General features: G+C 41.3%; 1 protein-coding gene across 1 annotated transcript in view; it reads left to right on the top strand.

Moving 5' to 3' along the window:
• LRRTM4 (leucine rich repeat transmembrane neuronal 4) overlaps positions 1 to 20154 on the top strand; it is a 419241-nt gene that overhangs the window by 129415 nt on the left and 269672 nt on the right. Inside the window, exon 2 of the mRNA XM_061348236.1 lies at positions 7991 to 8062. The gene's annotated coding sequence lies outside the window, so the exon portion shown is untranslated. The remainder of the gene's footprint in view (positions 1 to 7990; positions 8063 to 20154) is intronic.

Below are 20154 nucleotides of genomic sequence, written 5' to 3'. Positions count from 1 at the left end.
AGCTCTTGGGGCCTGATCCAACACACTTCATGGTGGAGATTTTCCCTGTTGTTTCAGTCAAGCTCTTAATATCTTCAAATCCCCGCAACACAGCCTGTCTTTCTCTTCTTCTCACACATAAATAAAGCCAATTTTGCCTCTTTTGGTGTATATAAAATGCCTCATACAGGAGCTCTGTTTTGTTTCACCTATTGTCTTTGTGGAGCCTCTGCATAAATATAGAAACGCTTATTTCTAATTTGGTCTGTTTTTTCCTTATGCAGTTCTCCATGTGCTATTTACTTGTTTAAAAATGAAATTGCCTCATTTTTCTCTTCTTTTCCTCAAAAGCTGTGGGGAGCCTTTCATTTAAACATGTGCAAGCAGCAGAAGGGAGACCAATAACACAAAGTCAAAGCCATTTCATAGAAAGTGTTTCAGAAATGCTAATTGATCGGAATGAGCTTAGAAAGCATTTTACAGAGAAAGTACAGGATGGGTTGCAAGATCCATTCCCTTAGTAATATATTACTGCAGTGTTTCGTTGCTGGATTTATATGTCACTTTTTACTACAAGTCTTGATTATGTCATAAAGATTTCATAGATTATTATTGGGGTTTTTTTTGCTCTGCCAGTAATCTACTTTATTAGCTGGTGGTGGGAGTGACAAATTTGGATCAAAATTAAACTTGTAGTGTATTGCCTTTGGTGGATAGATGTGACATTTATTCAGTCTTTGTTCATCATTATCACAAGTGTTCCACTGCATTAAAAAAACCTCAGCACTTTGGTTCTGCAGAACTTAGAAAACACTCTAATGTCATCACTAACGACAAAGCTGTTAAAGCAATTCTTCATTTGAGTGACATTGTACTTGGCAGAGAAAGAAATTATATATTTTTGTTATTTGTTTTTCCAGGCACATTGAGTAAATATAGTAAAATAAAACTCCAAAATGGTAATTTTGGACTACCTCCAGGAATTCGTACAATAATATTTAATGTCTTGGCTTTAATTGCTACAACAGGATAAACTGAAGTAGGTTTTGCTCATATTTTCATGAGTGACTGAGGTACAACGTTGAATAAAGGCAGTGTTGATGTATTTATTAAGGAAGGTGGTCACCATTGAGCAGTCTGTAGGTGCAAGGCACAGGCGACACCTTTGGATTGTCGAATGCAGTGAGATGCTGTTCCTCAACCAGAAGTACAGCTAGGCCACAGGTTGTCCAAAGGGATCCAAAATGCATTTCAGTCGGGAAATCCCGGTTCTGCTGGGGCAGAATTTGGAAGAACCATTTTACATCTGCATATTGAAACCGCTGTCACAGGAAGATGGCTGGTTGCCACCTTTGGCTTTCCCTGCCAGCTACTTGGGAGGAGAGTCTGAACAGTTCAAGGGTTATATTGTATGTCTTTGTCAGCAAGCAGCATCTGATGGAGGATCCAGTCTGCTGAATTCCATCAAATATCCCCAGCAATGTTAATCCAGAGACCAAGGTTCAAGAAGGACTTAAACAAACATGGGAGCGTAACATTAACTAAAGCTCTTTGTTACGTGCAGGAGTATTATTTATTTCTCTCTACTTTCACTTCTTTCCTTGCTTTCTTTCCACCAAGTGCCCTTATTAATGAACTGTGAAAGCTGACATTTCCAATAAGGAAAAATTAAATCTGCAACTAAATTAAATGAAGTCATTCATTTACAAAATAATAGCTAACTAGCATGAGGATGGTGAAAAATGATTGCAAGTTATGGTGGGGGGGAAGAGTAAATTAAGTCTGACTGCATGAATGTTCTTTAAATACTTCTACTGCTCAGAAAACTAAATGGGAAGCATCTTATTAGTTATTTTGCATATGAGGCAGTACCGTGTGCATTCAGCCTGACAAGTATTACAGAACAGAAATCCTTCATCGATGTCACTGTAAGTAAGGACCTTAAATTAACTTGGAGCAGGTTTTTCTTGCAAAGGTACTATAGCAGGTCTGGAGCATGGAATGTGCATTTAACCTTAGAGTGCTAGTGAAAGGCAGTAATGAAGGTCCTTCCAGCCTTCAGGATGTTTCCATAAGGCTCTAAGGCTTTTTACTCCGTGCAACAGGATAATATACACTATCTTTAGATGTTTAGGTTTCATATAGTTCACTGCATCCCAGTATTTTCTCAGCCCCAATGGAGGGAGTTCGGTGGGTCATTCTCTGTTTCAGCAGTGTGGAAAGTGCTCACAGAGTAAGGACAGAAGCAGGATCTCCTCTTAGAGGAGTTGATTCAGCAAATCTGTGAACAGTCCTCCAGACAACTTACCTTTTCAACCTTTTTTTTTCCCTGCTGTAATCTATAAAGATAGAATTCACTTGAACCATCAGTGATTCAAGGCTTAGGTGTGTCTGCCTCAATGCCAGTGTTCTGATGGCTTTACATGGATGTAGATTTTTTTTTTCCTGTGTGAGAAACTTCAGTCAGTGAGAGAGAGTTTGGAGAGCTAGTGATCCACAGCTGGAACTCAGGTATTCCACATCAAACCCAGCCTCTCACGCTTCTTGCTCTTGCAGTTGGAGTTTTCAGGCTTTCCACCCTTTAAGCCCAAACCCAAAAGAGATAGGCAAACACTGCAGGAATATAACAGAAAAGGATGCACATTGCTTGATTTTAAGGGAATGCTGATTTGCTGTGATCAATGCCAGCTTAAGGTTTACCATGCTCCATAATGCATTTTCATTTAAAATGCTCTTTAAGTTTATCCAGAAATCTCTGAGGGCTCAATTTAATATTTTGGAATCAGTTATTCTTATGGGGATTTGTAGACTTCATTGCTCTTCTCCTAAGAATTTGAGTTTTATTTGAATTAATCTAAACCCATCTAACCTTCTTGCGTGCACTGCCCAGAACCGTCACTGCTTTTTTTGCCTCCTCCCTAGGCTGAGGAATGTTTGAAAAGGAGAATTAGAAAGAGATTTGGACCCAGGTTGAAAAAAGCATCGATTTCCTCAGTTGTACTTAAAGCCCTTTCCTTTTGTAAAACAAATAACCTGAATAAACATGTCAGGGAAGATTAAAACCTCATTAAAAAGTGTAAACAGAGTGCAAAGAAGAAGGGGGGGTGAAGGCTAGGCTGAATTGAATAATGGTAATAATAAAATCACTAAGCAATATTGCTAGTTAAAAGTCCTGTTAAAGAGAATGTACCGCTGAGATGGGAAGCAGAGCTGCTGTTATCTAACACTCAGGATGGAGATTTCTTTGCAATAATTTGATAACATTTTAATGAATAAATTAATAACATTATCCAGGAAATGGAGTTCATGGATAAAGTAAATTCCTCGCCAGTTCCCAAATCTAATCAGAGAAGTTCTGTTCGAGGACGGTCAGCAATGATGTATGTATTCAGCAGTATTTTTCCCTGCCCATCTAGGAGGAGGCACAAGTGCTGAGGCTACCATTACAGCACTGCATGCATAACAGGTTGGCTTCACAATCTTAATGCAAATTATGGTTTTAAGGCTGGCAATTATGCATTTTTATGTTCCTGACGTGAGCAGGATTGTTGCGTATCTGCTTTAAAAGCACTCGGGAAAACAGCTCTATCTTCTTTTTAGGTGACGGACTTGTAGAGACAAATTCACTGAAGAGGAGAAATATTGCTCATTGTGGAGGAAGAGCTGTAGCAGATTTTGAGACCAGGACGAAGTTGCGTTAATGTATTGCCAATGCAGAAGATCTATTCACAAGATTTTTACTTCAAATGAGTAAGGGAGGGGAAAGGAGTAAAGTGAAGAAGTTAATGAGGGACAGGGCAAAATGAGTGCAGAGAAGTAGCATTTCCATGGCAAATGATCAGATCAGGAGAAGGAGTTGTATGTCTGATGTTAAAGTAAAATTTAATACAAGAGGAGGACTGGAATCTGACTTAGCACAAACACCTTGTGATTATCCCTTTTGTTTCACTTTGAGAGAAGTCTGCAACAGTAAATACTGTAGTTGTCTGCCTGGTCTTTCAGTCAGGATCAAGCACTGGAATTTTAATAACGAGACCTTTATTCGAGGCTCCAGAGGTACCTGAGAGAGTGATGAATTAGCTTGTATTCCTTCACAGCAGAGTTCTGTGTGTGCGAGGGTGTTCCCTTCTAGTACCATGAACAGTGTAGCTGTTAATAGTTCATTTGAGCTAATTAGCCCTGGTTCCTTCTTTTAGCTCATGAAGGCATTGTGTGATGCTGACAAGCGCTCGATGCTCCAATACAGTTTTTAACATGCTGCCCCAACAGCCTCATCATTTCAACAGCCCACCTGACATCTGGAGAAAACCCCTCTGGATCCTTTCATAATAGCAGGATCTAATCCTTATCCTCTCCAAAATATCTGTCAGATAGCTGCTCCTTCTCTAGTATCATCCATGGGCTGGCAGACTGCTTCCTATTTTTTCCCCTTCACCAGGTTTCCTAATAGTACTTTGCAAACCAAACGCAGGCAGTGCATCCAACCATGTTAGTGAAGCAGTAGTACAGAAAAGACAAGTTTTGATGGACAAGGGCAGTAAGAAACCTGTTCCAGAGCAGGAGCAAACTGTCACTGCAGATGCAGTCTAAGTGACTGCAGCTCTTGCACTGACAGATCTTTCCTGGTTTGCTCTTCACGAGTGCTTTTCCTCATGCGGTTCTCCCAATTCCTTTACACACAGTTGTGATTCTGAAGCTGTAATGCTAAATACAGAACATTATTCAATCACTGTTGAAATCTGGTTAATATTCTGCCCTGATTGAGGCCAGTGTTTTCCACTTACTTTAGTGCATGAGAAAGGTACCTGCAGCCTGCCTGTTTAAAACACCTCACAAGGATGGGGAGCTCCGTTTCATACAGAGACCAATGAGCATTCCTGCAGAACTTGCCCAGGATCACAAAGAAATCACACCCATGTTTAGGCATTTGTCTTCCAGAGCTTCATTTATTCAATCATGTTCCCCAAACCTTTCACATAGGATGCCCACGATGCTCCTGATGAAGCAGTCCAGTTAAAACCTGCAATAATCTGATATAAATAGCCCTTCACTATGAGTATTGTGGACTTATTCCAGAACTTACACTTTGCTTTTTGCTCCTTCAGATGTGTTTAGTGTAAAAGGATGTCGGAAGCCAGGAGGACTCTACTTGCCTAATCATACTGTCAAACACAGCAAGTGCCCTGCCTGGGGTGAGGGTTCTGTATAGAAATAAAAGATACTTATTTTCCAGCCCTTGTTAAGTACATTAACATAAATGCTGCTGTTATACTTGTGCCCTGTAGACATGACTAGTTCTCTAGGGAGAGTGAGAGAGAGAAAGGCACATGCAGTAATTTGTTTTTCTCTAACGACAGCAATAGATTCAGCTTCATCTGCTTAACGGTATTCGTTTCCTGCTAATAAGTCACTATATTTAAGATAATTCCAGGAGTTTCTATGGATTGCAGGCTGCTCAGGTTTGATGAGTGACATGTCTCACATGTGATCCTGCAAACGGATTGGTTTCTGTTTGAATGATTTTCAGCCCTCCTCTAGGTTAGATGTTGTTAAAATGCTTGCTCTGTGGGAAGGGCATTTCAGCAAGAGCTCGAGGTCTTGCCTCCGCTGGAAAAGGTTTTGCAAAAGTCTTGATCCAGCTCTGGGGCAGCAGCACAAGAGGGACCTGGAGCAGTTGGAGCGAGGCCAGAGGAGGCCATGGAGCTGCTGCGAGGGCTGGAGCAGCTCTGCTCTGGAGCCAGGCTGAGAGAGCTGGGCTGGGGCAGCCTGGAGAAGAGAAGGCTCCTGAAGGGGAGACCTTAGAGCAGCTCCAGTGCCTAAAGGGGCTGCAGGGAACCTGGAGAGGGGCTTGGGACAAGGGCCTGTAGGGACAGGCCAAGGGCAATGGCTTGAACCTGCCCGAGGGGAGACTGAGCTGAGCTCTGAGGCAGAAGCTCTTCCCTGTGAGGGTGCCGAGGCGCTGGCACAGGGTGCCCAGAGAAGCTGTGGCTGCCCCATCCCTGGCAGTGTTCAAGGCCAGGTTGGACACAGGGGCTTGGAGCAAGCTGCTCTAGGGGAAGGTGTTGGAACTGGAGGAGCTTTAAGGTCCCTTCACACACAAACCAGTCTATGGTTCTTTGATAACTGCTGGGGCCTGCTCTGACAGCAGTTGAACCTGGAGATATAAAATGAGGCCAGGTCTGTATCGGAGTGGGGTGGGGAGATAGGATATGTGGGAAAGGGGTTTCAGGGCTCAGATTAGTACAGGGCAGTTGTGGAAGAGGAGCAGGAGCTGCTATTCTGTGTGTGTGGACCAAGCAGAGCCCATCTGAGGAGGAGGCCGCAGGTGGGAAGTGTCCATGAGTTATCCATGAGAGGAAGGAAAATTTCAGTGTGTCACTGAAACACTGCCACAGAGAGGGAAGAAAACCCTTTCTGAGTGGAAAATCCTAGTCTCACTGTGGAGATTTGGGCTCAGAAATGCTTTGAGTGGTAACTTTCTCCACACAATAGAGGAAATGTGTGTTTAGGGAGTGCTGGGCAAAATGGCTGATCCAAGAAGGGGCTGAAGGCTTCCTCGCTGCCTGGTTTGATCCCCCCATTTTGGAGCCCGAAGTGTGAGGAATTTTGTGTTCTCATTTCGTGAGGGGTCAGCCTGCTTCATCGTGTTCTTGTCTGAGAGCAGTAAATGATCATGGCTTGACTTCGCGAACGAAGATTTGGGAAGGGCATTTACCCACGCTTACTACAAGCGCGCTGATGACTAAGAAGGCCAATGTGGGATAGGCAAATCCGGCTACAAAAAGCACAGCAGAAGGTCTCCTTGGGTGGAACAGGTGGGACACGATTCTTCCTGCGTTGTCTTTTCTCCTCGAGACTAGTTCTTCGTGAACTCTCAAAGGAGTCAGCGGCATTATGTATGGTGTGCCTCCAAGTCTCCTGATTGGAGGCCAAGGTGGACCACTGATGGTAGTCAATATGGCCAAGGCTAAGGTATTGTTTCAGGGAGTCCTTGTATCTCTTCTTTGGGGCACCTCTCTTGCGGCTACCAGTGGCAAGTTCACCATAAAACACGATCTTGGGGAGGCGGTGATCCTTCATTCTAGAGACGTGCCCTGCCCAGCGCAGCTGCAGTTTCAGCAATGTGGCCTCGATGCTGGTGACCCCTGCCTGTTCGAGGACAGTGACATTAGACACATAGTCAGTCCAATGGATGTTTAGAATTGTACGGAGGCAGAGAGCAGTAAATACAGCACTGTGAAAGGTACAGAAAGGGGCTGCTTTCCTCGGAGGGCCTCTGCTGCAAAACAGTAGCAGCTCTTCTCTGTCCTGTTGCCTATTTATTGCCTCCCAATCGCTTCCTTGACTTTCTATTAAATGTCTGTGTAACACTGGAAATGCTGGTCAGTGTTACTGGTTTCCTAGGGCTATTGCCATCAAATTGCATGCTTTTTATGTTGAAGATTTCTATAGTTGTGTGATTGTGAGGTAGTTTATTTTCATTTTAAAATACGCCCTTAGTCCTGATGGCTGCCAAGGCTGGCTCAGATACATTGCTGAAAATGTTTCCTAGAACAAGGCAAAGCAATACCTAACACTTCATGTGTAGAAATGAATACTTCAGAAAGCAGAAACAAGCCTGAAGCCTCTGGGAAGGTGCAGGATGTAGTGCTGGTGGATAGGATGCTGTGCTATCCACAGGACTTTGGAGGAAGTCGTTCCATGTCTTGCTGTCACTGTCTATGTACAGTGGCAATGTAACACTGGGTGGGGAGACTCATCCTCCTTACCAAAGCCTAATAAATACTTGGAAGAAGAACAAAGACCTGCTCTAATCTTTCATAAGGAGATACTGGGGCTGATTAGGAAGGAAAGGGAATGGACAAATTAGAGACGGTTCACAAACTGAGTAATTTGTGTTACTGAAGTTATTGTAATGTTCCAGTTTATAGTGGGGATATGTGATGGGTAACAGTAAAACTCCTACAAAAAGAAGCAATTCGCTGATTTTTTTTACTTCATTTTTTTCCAGCTCCTCTTTGCAGTGTGGAGAACCAAGATGGGTTTGAGCCTGAGAGGACATAGGATGGTGCTACTTGATAAGGTAGGATTCTGTTTCTACAGAATAAAATGAGTTTATGCCTTCCAGAGCCTAGAAATTAGATGGCTTTTTTAAAGCCATCTTGCTTTTATAAAATAGCCATGGCCTGCAGTACCCAAGAAGGAATACTTTACTTGGTTTTAGTTAAGAGAGCTTATTCTATTTTGTGAAGGAGTGAGTTACGAGGTTTTGTGGTTGAGATTTATTTCTGCACACCTAAAATAATGTTTGCGTGTTAATGCTGTTTTGAGATGTTGTGAACATGTCCTCAGCCAGAGAAGTGCTCCTAATGTCTGAAGAACAGATCTGCTCTTAATTACAGTGAAGTGCATGTGAAGTAGTTGAAACGTGAGAATGGTCTGCTGGAAAGGCTTTGTGTTTTCATGCATGTTGTCAAGATTTGCCTTTCAGACTTTGTTTGGATTGATAAGTATAGCAAGTCTTCCGTGTCTCAAAAGAATAGCCTTACCTAATGTGTAAGCTGCGGTCGAGAGTCCTTATGGGCTGGAAATTGAATCTGTGTTGGAAATTGGGGGTTTTGGGAGTTTACGGTCTACTAGCCTGGCTTGCACTTTGGAAGGGAATCCAATTTAATGGCTGAGAAAACAGGTTGATAATGATGCAAAACCGGGAGCGATGCAACATCCAAATGAAAATAATTAGTGTATTTGCTTTGCTACTTAGGTAATTTATTCCCTAGTCCGCTGCCATGGAACCTCCTTTTCCCACAGATGTATAAATTTACCCAAGGATTTCAGGTATTTATTAGTATTATTAGCATTAGTATTGTTGATTACACTTGATGGGTTTAATGAACTAGAAACTGAAAGGATAGCACGGAAAGATGGGGAAAATACTGGGGAAAATGCAATATAAAGCAATGTTGCTGACGATTTGGATGCATTTTGAAATTTATGTGAATGTCAACTTTTTGTTTGCTGTGTTTTCTGTTAGAAAAAAAATGCAATGCTGCAGTAATTAGTTAAAAGCCTGTTTTTTTGGTTTTTTGGGTTTTTTTTAACCTAAGGGCAATGTAAAGCTGCTAACCAGAAGCCTGGAGTTAATCTTTCTAGCCTGTAGGAGTATAAAGTAGTTTTGGTCAGGACTAGATACAAAATGCCAAGGAATCCACGTTTGGAAACAGATTTTAATGAGCAGCTGGTAGTGTTGTTGGGACAGCTGTGGGTAGATGTGCTGACATGAGAACTGAGTTAGATGGGTCTGAGTTTTGGCCTTGTTGGTGTTAATTTTGACACGTTGGTAAAGAAGGACAAACCCTTTGCTTCTCTACCTCTGTGGGAGCCTGAAAGCTTACATTTGATGTTTGTATTAATTTCTGTTTATTAACATCAGTCTCTATCACAAGCACAGATAATTTGTGACATGAAAATCAGCATTCTCTGCTAGTATTTTGGAACAACTCTTATTAGTCACTTAAGGCTCCTTTAAGTCTTTTTTTTTTTGTTGTTCTGAATATTTAAATCTATGTTCATTAAAAACCCAACCCTCTCAAAACCTGTGGGGGTTCTTAGTGTGTTCTGTCCCTTGCAGTTACCTGTTCTCAGAGTTTCTCTTTGCCTTTTGGCCTCAAGAGAAAAATATCCCATACTGCTTCCTTAAAATTTTTCGGTCTTGCTACAACTGGTATCACCCGGTGCTCTTTCTTCTGTAGGTACTTCACACTTGAAACCAGGGAGACAGGGATGCTTTAGTTTCTGCATAGCGGAGTTCTTCTGATTTAAAACAAGCCCAGGTTTTCTGAATTAGGTTTAAATGCTCATTCTCCAATGCATGCTTGGTTTGTGTAATATGGGGGGCAGGACAGTATTTAGTTCAGTGACTCAGTTCTTCAGCAGATAAATATCAATTTGATGCCTGGTAGCTATGAGAGATTCTGGCTGCAAAAACATCCATTTCCACTGTACTCTCAACAGGTCATGACATTAAACCAGCCTTTCAAATGTAATTAAGGATCTTCTCATTTTTATATGCATGTGATTACTTGCAACTGTTTGACTCCATTTGTCCCTGTCTGTTTATACCACAGTGAGCTGCTAAACATTTTGTCATGTGTTTTGTAAACACAGATAATCTGTGGCTGTAGTTTTTAACATTCTCTGTATGAAATTACATCACGTGTTCAGTTGTGGAGAATTTCCTTGTTTCTTTTCTGTTGTTGTTTGTGGAGGCACAAATTCTTCAGGGTGTTTTCTGCATGGAAGGGTCTGCCTTGGTGAGATCCTGCCCTTTCTGCCTGCTGCTGGTTTTTCTGGACTTCAAAAACCAGACCAAATGACCAGAAGAAAACTTTATTTGTTAGCATTAAACAGGATCCTGGGAAATAACAGGAAATGAAAGAAAGCTATTAAACCTTCCACACATGCAAATACAATGTAATGCATGTCAACTACATAGCGAGTAGTGTGTTACCGAGTCCTAGTTGAGATGACATTGAAGATTAGAAATACCCAGAGGTGGATCAACACTGTATAATGCCGTACTTCTGGGACAACAGTAATTAAATTACTTCAGTGATTCTTATTTTATTGTGCAAATGATATTGTGCAGCTTATTTTTTCAGCTATATTGGGTAGCTCGGACCCTCTTGACATAAAATTGTTTCTTATAGATTGAGGAAAGGATTTCACTTAAGCAATGTTTCTTTATGATGTGGATTCCCTTCTTCCCCCCCTACTTTAGCTCTTTTCTTGGCTTCATTCTTGTGGCTGCAAGCTTGGAGTAAAATCTTGGTCCTGTTCAAGTCAATGAGAGTTTTGTCATGTGCTGAAGAAGAAATAGTCTAGTCTCTATTAGAATATCAGAGGCAATTCCTGGTGAGAAAAATGCTTCTTGCCCCAGCTGGTCCCAGTGTCAGTGACCTTCCTTCCTGTCCTCAAAACCCCATCATCCACTAAAATAAGTAGATAAATACATTAGTTGAGGGAAGTTGGGAAATGAATGCATCCTCTAGTGGATCTCAAAGTGTTTGTCTTCCCTTATCAGCCCTATAATGATAGTGCAGTGATGGCAGCTTAATGATAGCAGCTCCAATGATGCCGTTCAGTGCCAGAGAGGTGAAGACTGCACATTTTATTTTGGAAAATAATTATGCAGCTAATTACAGCACTTGACTTTTGTCCTTCCCTTCCCTGTGTTCCTGGGGAGGCTGGTTTGCTCAGCCTGCAAAAGACTGCATCAGTTATTTTAAAGGTCAAAAGACCCTTGTGTCACGATTTGTAATTGCTAGTAATAGTGAATAAAATAAATACGACATCCTTCTGGATCATTTAACTTGTTGCTTAACTTCTGTGTTACTGCTTCTACTGTGTGTCTATTAGTAAATACTCATGTAAGTGGTTGGAAGAGGAGAAATAAACCAGAAGCTGAAATCTGAACTCTTCTGAAATCCCTCTGAGACATTTGGAATGTGAATTCCAGCTGCAGTGATCAGAGGTAGCAATGCAGAATGATCTGCCTTAGGAGGACCTTTTGCTCAGAAGGCATACAACTGCCTGCTGAGGACAGTGAATTTTGGACAAAGCACCTGCAGTGCCGTTTCAAACATACTGAAGAATCTTGGTAGATGTTTACTCTGTGTGGCTTTGAGATCTCAGATGGCTTGCCAAGAATTAAGAGCATGATTGTATTAAATTAAGCAAACAGTAATACGCATTTTGGACAGCTTGCCTCTTCCTTTTTTCTGCTCCTATACAGCTGTCTGCATGGCAGCTATGGAGATGGACCCCCCCTTTCCTTCTTTTTACAATTTTCATCCTTTTCCTTCTGGTCAACTATTCAATCTCAGGTGGTGTAATTGCTCTGGTTTCACAATGCATCATGTTCCTCACGCTTCGGGTCAGCTCTAAGTCTTGATTCAGCCTGATTCATTTTGATTTGCATAATCTCCTCAGCCCTCTGTATTTCATTTAGACACCAAAGATTTAGTTTAGTTACAGTCTTATATCATTTATCATTTCCTTGTCTTCTTTCAGAGTTTGATTTAATCCCTTTGGTTTACTTTGAAAGACTGATCTCTTATCTGCACAGTGCTTTATTCCATTGTGATTTTCAAGCCTTTGTATTTTCTATCTGGTTCTTCCTTAGTGTGATATTTATTTTACACCTAGAGATAAACCGCCTTCATCTGTGATCTTAAAGAAAGTAATGAATTTAACAAGCACTGTCTTGGCCAGAAAGCTCTACAGGGTCATTTGTGTACTGATGATGTTCATAAATAAAAGTCCGTCTTTGTAAGCAGTCTCACTTTTGACAGCGTCTAATACTTGATGCTAAGGAAAAATAACATGAGACCAGGGCAAATACAGAACAACAAGCAATCCCTTTCCTGAAGCTTCTCTCCAGCCTCTTTGAAATAGCAGTTAGAAACTTCAGGAGGTGAAGGTGGCATCTAAACAATTGTGTTCTTATTATCTCGCAGTTGATGCACTGAGTGAATGTGTCCTTTAGGAATTGTTCCAATCTCTTTTTAAATACCATAATGTGTTCTATTTATTTTAAAATTGCTGTTCAGTAATTTCTCTGCATGGCTCAAATATTTGCAAGGCTGCATTAAAAATCGTGGAAACTATCTGCTTTATGGTCTTTGGGGGTTTGTGATTCAAATCCTTTCTTTGCAGTGAGGAGGACTGAAAGTGTCCTCATATCTACCTCGTGTTCAAAGAACTCTGGAGCCTGGCCTTTAATAATATATTAAGTCACACGGCAATGGGATCACAAGAGATTCAGTAACACTGATGAAGAGAAAAATGCTACCTTTATAGCTCTCCTGTATAAGTCTGTTGTAAATCACAGTGCCAGAAAAGCCTTCCATATTCTTGAAATGGCTAGTAGAATGCTGCTCCGTGTGACAGCTCAATCTCAGGCTCTCTCTCATGTATCCATGGCAAATATTTGTACTGTAAAGCAGAATGTTGTTGGAGGAGCAGCAGCCTGGCTGGCTTGGCATGGGGAATTGAGGAGAAGCCTTCAAAAAAGTAGAAAGCTTCTGTAGCAAAGGAGGGAATACTCTGTTTTTCATGCCTGTGAGAAATCGGAGCAGCAGTATTGGATCTGAACTGCCTCAGGCGGGGCTTGGCTGTGTATATGCGTATCTCTGCAGGTGCCAGGCTGAGCATGGTGGGGCTGTGCAAACACCCCCCATGTACGTGTGCTTTTTTACATATGATTTTTAGTAGAAAACCCTCTGCAGGCCATAGAAGGGAGGAGGGGAATGTGTTGTCTCTTCAACATCAGTAGTCAAGCAGGCAAGTTTAAAACATTTTGTTACTAATAATTCAGCATCTCCTAGTGTAGGTAAGGCCTGGATGCTTTCCATTTTGAACTGTCAAAGCAGCTTGTTTTTGCAGGATGTCTTAGGCTGGTGAGCATTTATACGTGTGGAGGTTTCAGAAGCAGACTTCTGTTTTGTCTTTGTCAGCAGACACAAGTGCCCTGCAAGAAGCTGACATTGTAGTTAGAATTTCTCTGGGATAATTGCTATGGCACACTCAGCTTGTCAGATACCAGCCTGCTTTATCTTTGACAGTGTTTTTCAGTTTCTGCTGTCAACAAGTCAGTTGCATTCCTTGATATGGATGGATTGAGCAATTTTGTAGGCATAGAATGCTGGGGTCTCTAGAGCCTATTGATACCGTGTTTTTTTCTGTCTACCTCATGTCGTGGGGTTGGGATACAGGTGGAAAGCTGTTGGTAATGATTGATCCATTTCACATTGCCAGTGTGTCTGTAGACAGTGATGCTGGTGTTGGCATCACCAAATGTAAACAGCTGGGGCACGTGTTCTTAGTCATTGAGGTAATGGTGTCGTGTTCTTGATTCCTCTATGTGAGTTACTCTTTAAAATCACTACGTTGACAAGGTTTTACACATAGGAACAAAGGTGGTGATGCATACTATACTCCTACAGCATCTACTCTGCTAAAGAGTGGGATGCTGTTTGTGTTGCAGAGGCTACTCAAGAGACCTCTGTTCCTGTAAGTGATGACAACTCCTCATAGTTCTGACCAGAGTAATGAGCTAAATCCTTGTGAAAATGAGAGAAAACTGAAATCCTCCCTGTTGTGGAGGAAGAGTACAAAGCCTGTTTAATTCCAAATACTCTTTGTTTTATCAAAGTCTAGTTCCTTCATCACCAGAGTAGTGTTGTGCTGTTGTGCTGGTCATTTGCTGAAGATGAATTTCAGAATGATTAACTGCAAAGCAAATGTGTGCGTCAGAACACTCTGCAATTCCAACCTGTTTCATGATTATTTTGGACAGCCACATTGGGTATTGTTTTGAAACCTGTTCTTTAGTTTATCTACTTCCAGTAGGAGGAAGATGAATATTGGGTAGTGTTGGAAAGATCAGTTCGTTCTTCCCAGTAAACTCGGGTTAAAGCACCTTGCTTAAGAGAATAAATATGGTGTCATAACGCGGACCCACACAGAATGTGGCCAGAATGTTAATGGTCCACTTGTTTTTCACTTGTTTGGTATGAACATAAAGTACTTCATATCTTCAGCTTCCACTGGCTGTACCATAACAATGAAATCAAACACTGCAGTCTTACTCCCAGTGCTGTAACCCTCTCACCTGGCCTGGTGTTCTTCCTGCCACCAAGCCAGAGATGCAGATGAAGGGGATAAACTCATCCCTTTGGTGTGTGTCAGAGAGAGGTGTCAGAGCTCACTACTGCCCAGCACAGGTGCGTGTTTCTCTGAGCTGTGCCTGTAGAAGACAGGCTCTTAAATCATTTATAACACATGAATGCCCTTTCTCACTTGGTCTGGCTAAAGGCGAAAGTCTTTGTGTCTTCTACACATCATTTAGAAACTTTTTCTTTTTGTTACAAGTAAAGAAACTAAAGAGTTTAAATGGCAGAAGTTGTTATTCCTGAAACTCCTGCAAATAAAATAGTCAGTATTGCTCAAATGCACCATGTTTAATGGGTTAAACCTGCTATTAACAGCTTCAGCCAGGCTCCAATTTTGTCCACCTCAGACTTCGATGTTTTATTTCATGTACAATCATCCAGTGAAAGTATACACTAGCATTCCAGCTAGACTCTATTTAATATGCACCAGAATTATTGTGTTTGATATATATCAATTTTAAATCTGTTTCAACACAACCTTGAATGCCTTTCTGGCAGTATATCATTTCATCAGTCTAGCTTAACTAGAGCTGCTTTTTCATTTTTTACTGCCCCCATAAAATCTAGGAATGGAACACTTCGATTTTTCTAGCAGTAATTTTTATTACTTTTAGCCTTTTTTTTTAAGTACTTGTCACTGAGATACAGTACTTTGTACAGAGTATATTTTTCAGCTATGCATTATATTTTTATTTCAATTTATTTTAGACAGAATGTATAGCATAGATCTAAATAATACCTACGGTAGTTCAAATGAGTGTATTATGAATGTAATTAGAATGGATATAAACTCAGTTCACCCACCAGGATTGTGTATTTCAATTGCCTGCCTCTAGTCAGAGTCACTTCCAAGTAAAGGATAACTCATGTTGTAGGTTTAATGCTGCACATAAAATCATATTGCAACACAGGAGGGCAAAATGAATTTATTGCAATTTTTTATGTTTTTGTTTTAATTTTTAGATTTTTCTGGATTTTTCCCTGGAGTGTGTTATTGAACTGCTTTTTATTTTTTCCCCTAAGAACATAGAAATTGCCATATTCGATCAGACTAGTGATCTGTCTAGCCAGATAGGCTGTCTGAAGAGGAATGTGTGCCAAGCACATTAAAGGGGAATGTAAAGGCCAACGATAGGTCTCTATAGAAACAGTTGTTGTAGAAAAATCTCCCTGACGGAAAAGTCTGTTCTAATCACCGTTAATTCAACATTAATTTGAGCTCCAAAGTATTAAAGTTCATCTCTTTTTGTCTCAAAAATACGAGTGTGTTTGTTGCTCCCTTGTGCATCATGTCTGCTCATAGTAGCTGCAGGAAGTAGGACATGGAGCATCTTTTGTTCTGTCTCTGTTCCAGGCACCTTGTGGGCAAATTACTTCATCCTCTGAGCCTTGATTGTTTCTTTTATAAAATTAGGTAAATGATACAATACTGAAAGGGGCTGTCAAGAAATCTGGAGAGGGGCTTTGGACAAGGGCCTGTAGGGACAGGGCAAGGGGAATGGCTTGAACCTGCCCGAGGGGAGACTGAAATGAGCTCTTGGGCAGAAGCTCTTTCCTGTGAGGGTGCTGAGGCACTGGCACAGGGTGCCCAGAGAAGCTGTGGCTGCCCCATCCGTGGCAGTGTTCAAGGCCAGGTTGGACACAGGGGCTTGGTTCTATGAGATAGACTGTCTTTCTGTAAGGAGATTTTGAGACTTATAAATGAAAAGTGCTATGGAAGCTCTAGTAGGGCTGTTAGGTTTAAGATACATTCTTAACCCAATTCAGACACTCTCTTCATCTGTGTATTTGTGTTTCTATGAAGTTGTCTTTGCCTGATAGTGTCATGACATGTTCCACAGCCAACTGGACTGTGCTTAAGGAAATTTTTTTCAGTGGTGGGAGTTCATGCTTCCTGTAAGTTTAGAAGGGAGAATTACAAAGGAAAGAAGAAAAGGATATTGCTCTTCAGTCATCTGAAATTATATATGTAGCAGTTAAATGAGCATTGCTTTTGTGCTGTTTCCATTAGTAATGACAAGCAAGAACCTATGTAACATGGGTTTAATGTTTCTGTAAGAAAAGGAAACTGTGACCAGGAATGTCTAAACAGCAATCCTCAACTATATAGTAAGTGTCCCCTTGTTATTCTCATTCTGCTTAATGAATATGAATAATACATTTTGAATAATACCTATAATAATAGAACGTGAGGAGAAAACAGGAGCACTTTTCTAATTAGGGCTTTGAATGACATTGGAAAAGGGTTCTGGGTTAAATCATCTTTCCTTGCTATGGGTTGAATTAGCATAGATTTAATGCCAGTGATAATTTTATGCAATTGTGAGATCAGTAGTTTAATGCATCTGGCAGTGAGACAGGGATTTTCTGTCTCTGACAGCACTGAATAAAGCCTTGTAATCCTTTTCCTTTAGGTCTCATACCCATACAGACTTCAGCTTAATGGAAGGCCAAAGAAATCGGGAGCCTACTGAGCATCTATGACTCAAGCACAGGCAGGATGAGCAGAATGAGATTCTTATTAGAATCTTAGCATATTTTGTGGTTCAGAATCATTAAAAAGGCTAATGGCTGGATTGGAGGGCTCAGTTTGTATTTCCCCCTCTGTACAGCAGAAGGCTACCATCATAGTAAAGTTTGTGTATTGACTTAGTACTCCAACAGCCTACTACAGCAAAATTGAGAGTAGAACAAGATAATGTGGAGCAGTTGTGGTTTTGGTGTTTTACTTTAAATATATTCACACTACATTATAGTTGGGCCACAACCTCTCGATTCCAATGGAGATGATGTTTAATTTTAAGGAGAATGGGATAGGATGAGTTGAACCAGTCTTTGAAGGGAAGCTGTTTACAGTGTAAATGCACAGGCTTTAGTGATTGTACAAGGTCTGAGAGCTGTGCAATACAATCTTTTGGGTACAGCTTTACTGGAACAACATTTCTTAGCTCTCTCTATGCCTATCAAGGTAGGGTTACCTATGTTGAGTGTCATAGAATCCATGTGTATCATGAAATCTGTATCAGCCAGTTTGTGTGAAGGTCCAAATGAAGTGTTGCTGGTGGTTCAGGTCATGATCTGATTTAATACCAAGAGAGGAGAACCCATTATCTCCGGTCAAGTCTGAATTGGGCTTTGAACCTACTGAGTGTTGGCCTGGGTTCTAAATGGAGAGGTGACCGAAAAGTACTTGCAGTCTCATGGAGTTCAGGCTTTGTTTTAAACCAGAGTGTGTTGGTTCTGGCGTTCCTCCCAGCCCAAATGAGTTCAGCATTGTTGTCTTCACTGTGCTAAGGTGAACATGGACGTATGGTGACTTTTCCACTTGGTTTTTCCTGACATAATTGGCAGGTAGGACTGGATTTTTGCTTCTGTTCCTTCAGAACAGAGGGTGTTCCTTGGTGTTCCTTCACCAGCCTAGGGTTCAGACTGTTGAAAAAAGTTTGGACTGTGTGTTCCCATTAGGGGACTCCTCAAGCCAAGTAATAATACTTGTCTTTGATTTTAGACCCCTTTGAGGCAGATTTGCTCTGAAAGTCTGGCCTCAGATGAGTTATTACTCTAATAAAAATTCTCCATAAGTGTCATTTTTATATGATTGTCCAATATTCCCCCCAAATTATTGTCATTGCTAGTTGTATCAGTTTCTTTGCTGACCTTAAATTCTTGTCCTCAGCAGAGTCTCATGACGGCACATTTCACAGCTCGCTTCTGTTTGATGAAAACATGTTACTTTTTATCTGAAAAGTCTTAATAGAGATTTAATCTCATGCCTGACGTCTTAGTGCCTAAACAGTTATCTTTTTTCTCCAAATTTAGCACCTGAATAACAGGAAAGCACTGCATGTGTTACAAGTACTAGGGCATGTGTAGTGTGTGGGCTTTTGTAGTCTCAGTAGAAACTGTGCATGTGTTCCTACAGAAAAGTTTAGACCTTTAACATGTTATTTTAAACTTCACTTTTGATATTTAGCTTATTTTGACCATTTAGACAAGTTAAATGCTACTGTCTTGATCTCTTAACAGTTAGTCAGTGAATGTGATTTCACTGTATTCATGATAAATTTTAACCTAATGATAGCGCTGACCTAAAGCAGGGAAAAAAATGTCAGAAATGAGTCAGGTTTATATACATTAATTATAGAACTGGTTTTTGTTAGTAAGTTGTGAATCTGAAGCAGAATGAGTGGAGGGGGTAGTTTGAATGGGGATAGCTATGAAGGTTTGTATGCAGATGGGGTCAAATGGTTTATGTAGTGTTTGATAGAAAATGTGCTGTGGTGCATGGCAAGAACAAACAGATGCTGCTGCAGCTTCACATAATGAAATCTAATGTGCAGCAGGCGTTAAGACTTGTAAAGCACAGTGAGCATGGAGCTAAGGCCATGAGTACCAAAATTAGGTAGTGAAAGCTCAGCTTGTGTTGGTACACTGTGAAGTAATAGTTAAACCACTGAGGCTTGATTCTATTTCTTTTCAGAATCATAGAATCATAGAATGGTTTGGGTTGGAAAGGACCTTTAGATCATCCAGTTCCAACCCCCTGTGACAGGCTGGGACACTACATCCTACACCATGTCACCTAACACTACATCTAGCCTGGCCTTGAACACTGCCAGGAACAGAACATTCACAACTTCCTTGAGCAACCTGTGCCAGTGCCTCACCACCATCACAGTAAAGAATTTTTTCCTTATATCCAATCTAAACTTCCCCTGTTAAAGTCTGAAGCCATCACCCCTTGTCCTGCCACTGCAGGCCCTATTGAAGTGTGCCTCTCCAGCAGCCTTGTATGCCCCCTTCAGATACTGGAAGCTGCTATGAGGTCTCCACACAGCTTCTCTTCTCCAGGCTGAACAGCCCCAACTTTCTCAGCCTGTCTTCATACGGGATGTGCTTCAGCCCCCTTACCCTCATGAGCCTCTTCTGGACTTGCTCCAACAGCTCCATGTCCTTATGTTGGGGACATCAGGACTACACACAATACTCCAAGTGAGGTCTCACAAGAGCAGAGTAGAGGGGCAGGATCATCTTCTTCGACCTGCTGGTCACGCTCCTTTTGATGCAGCCCAGGATACGGTTGGTTTCTCAGCTGCGAGCGCACACTGAAGCCGGCTCATGTTAAGTTTCTTATCAACCAACACTGCCAAATCCTTCTCTGCAGGGCTGCTTTGAATCTGAATAAGAATGAGGTAGAGTAAGGGGAGCTCTCCAATACTCAGAGCAAAGTTGTGAATGTATTCCTTTGTGAAGAGGCGTAGATAGAGACCTCAGAGATGCAAAATAAAGCTTGGTCCCCCCAAGTTTAAATAAAATACTGTATTTTAATGAAGTATTGAAGAATGAAGGCCGTTTGGGAGGTGCATTGAAACTGTTAGCTCCCAGCTCAGAAGCAGCATAGAAGACATGCTTTGATTAATACATCAGACTTCAGATGTGT

Source organism: Neopsephotus bourkii, unplaced genomic scaffold (assembly GCF_033783945.1).
Source record: "Neopsephotus bourkii isolate Nb327-2 ecotype Australia unplaced genomic scaffold, CSIRO-AGI_Nbou_v1 NB_346, whole genome shotgun sequence".
NCBI classification, from domain to species: Eukaryota; Metazoa; Chordata; class Aves; order Psittaciformes; family Psittacidae; genus Neopsephotus; species Neopsephotus bourkii.
Note: the sequence above shows the minus strand (reverse complement) of the source record. Positions and strands in the feature narration are given on the sequence as shown.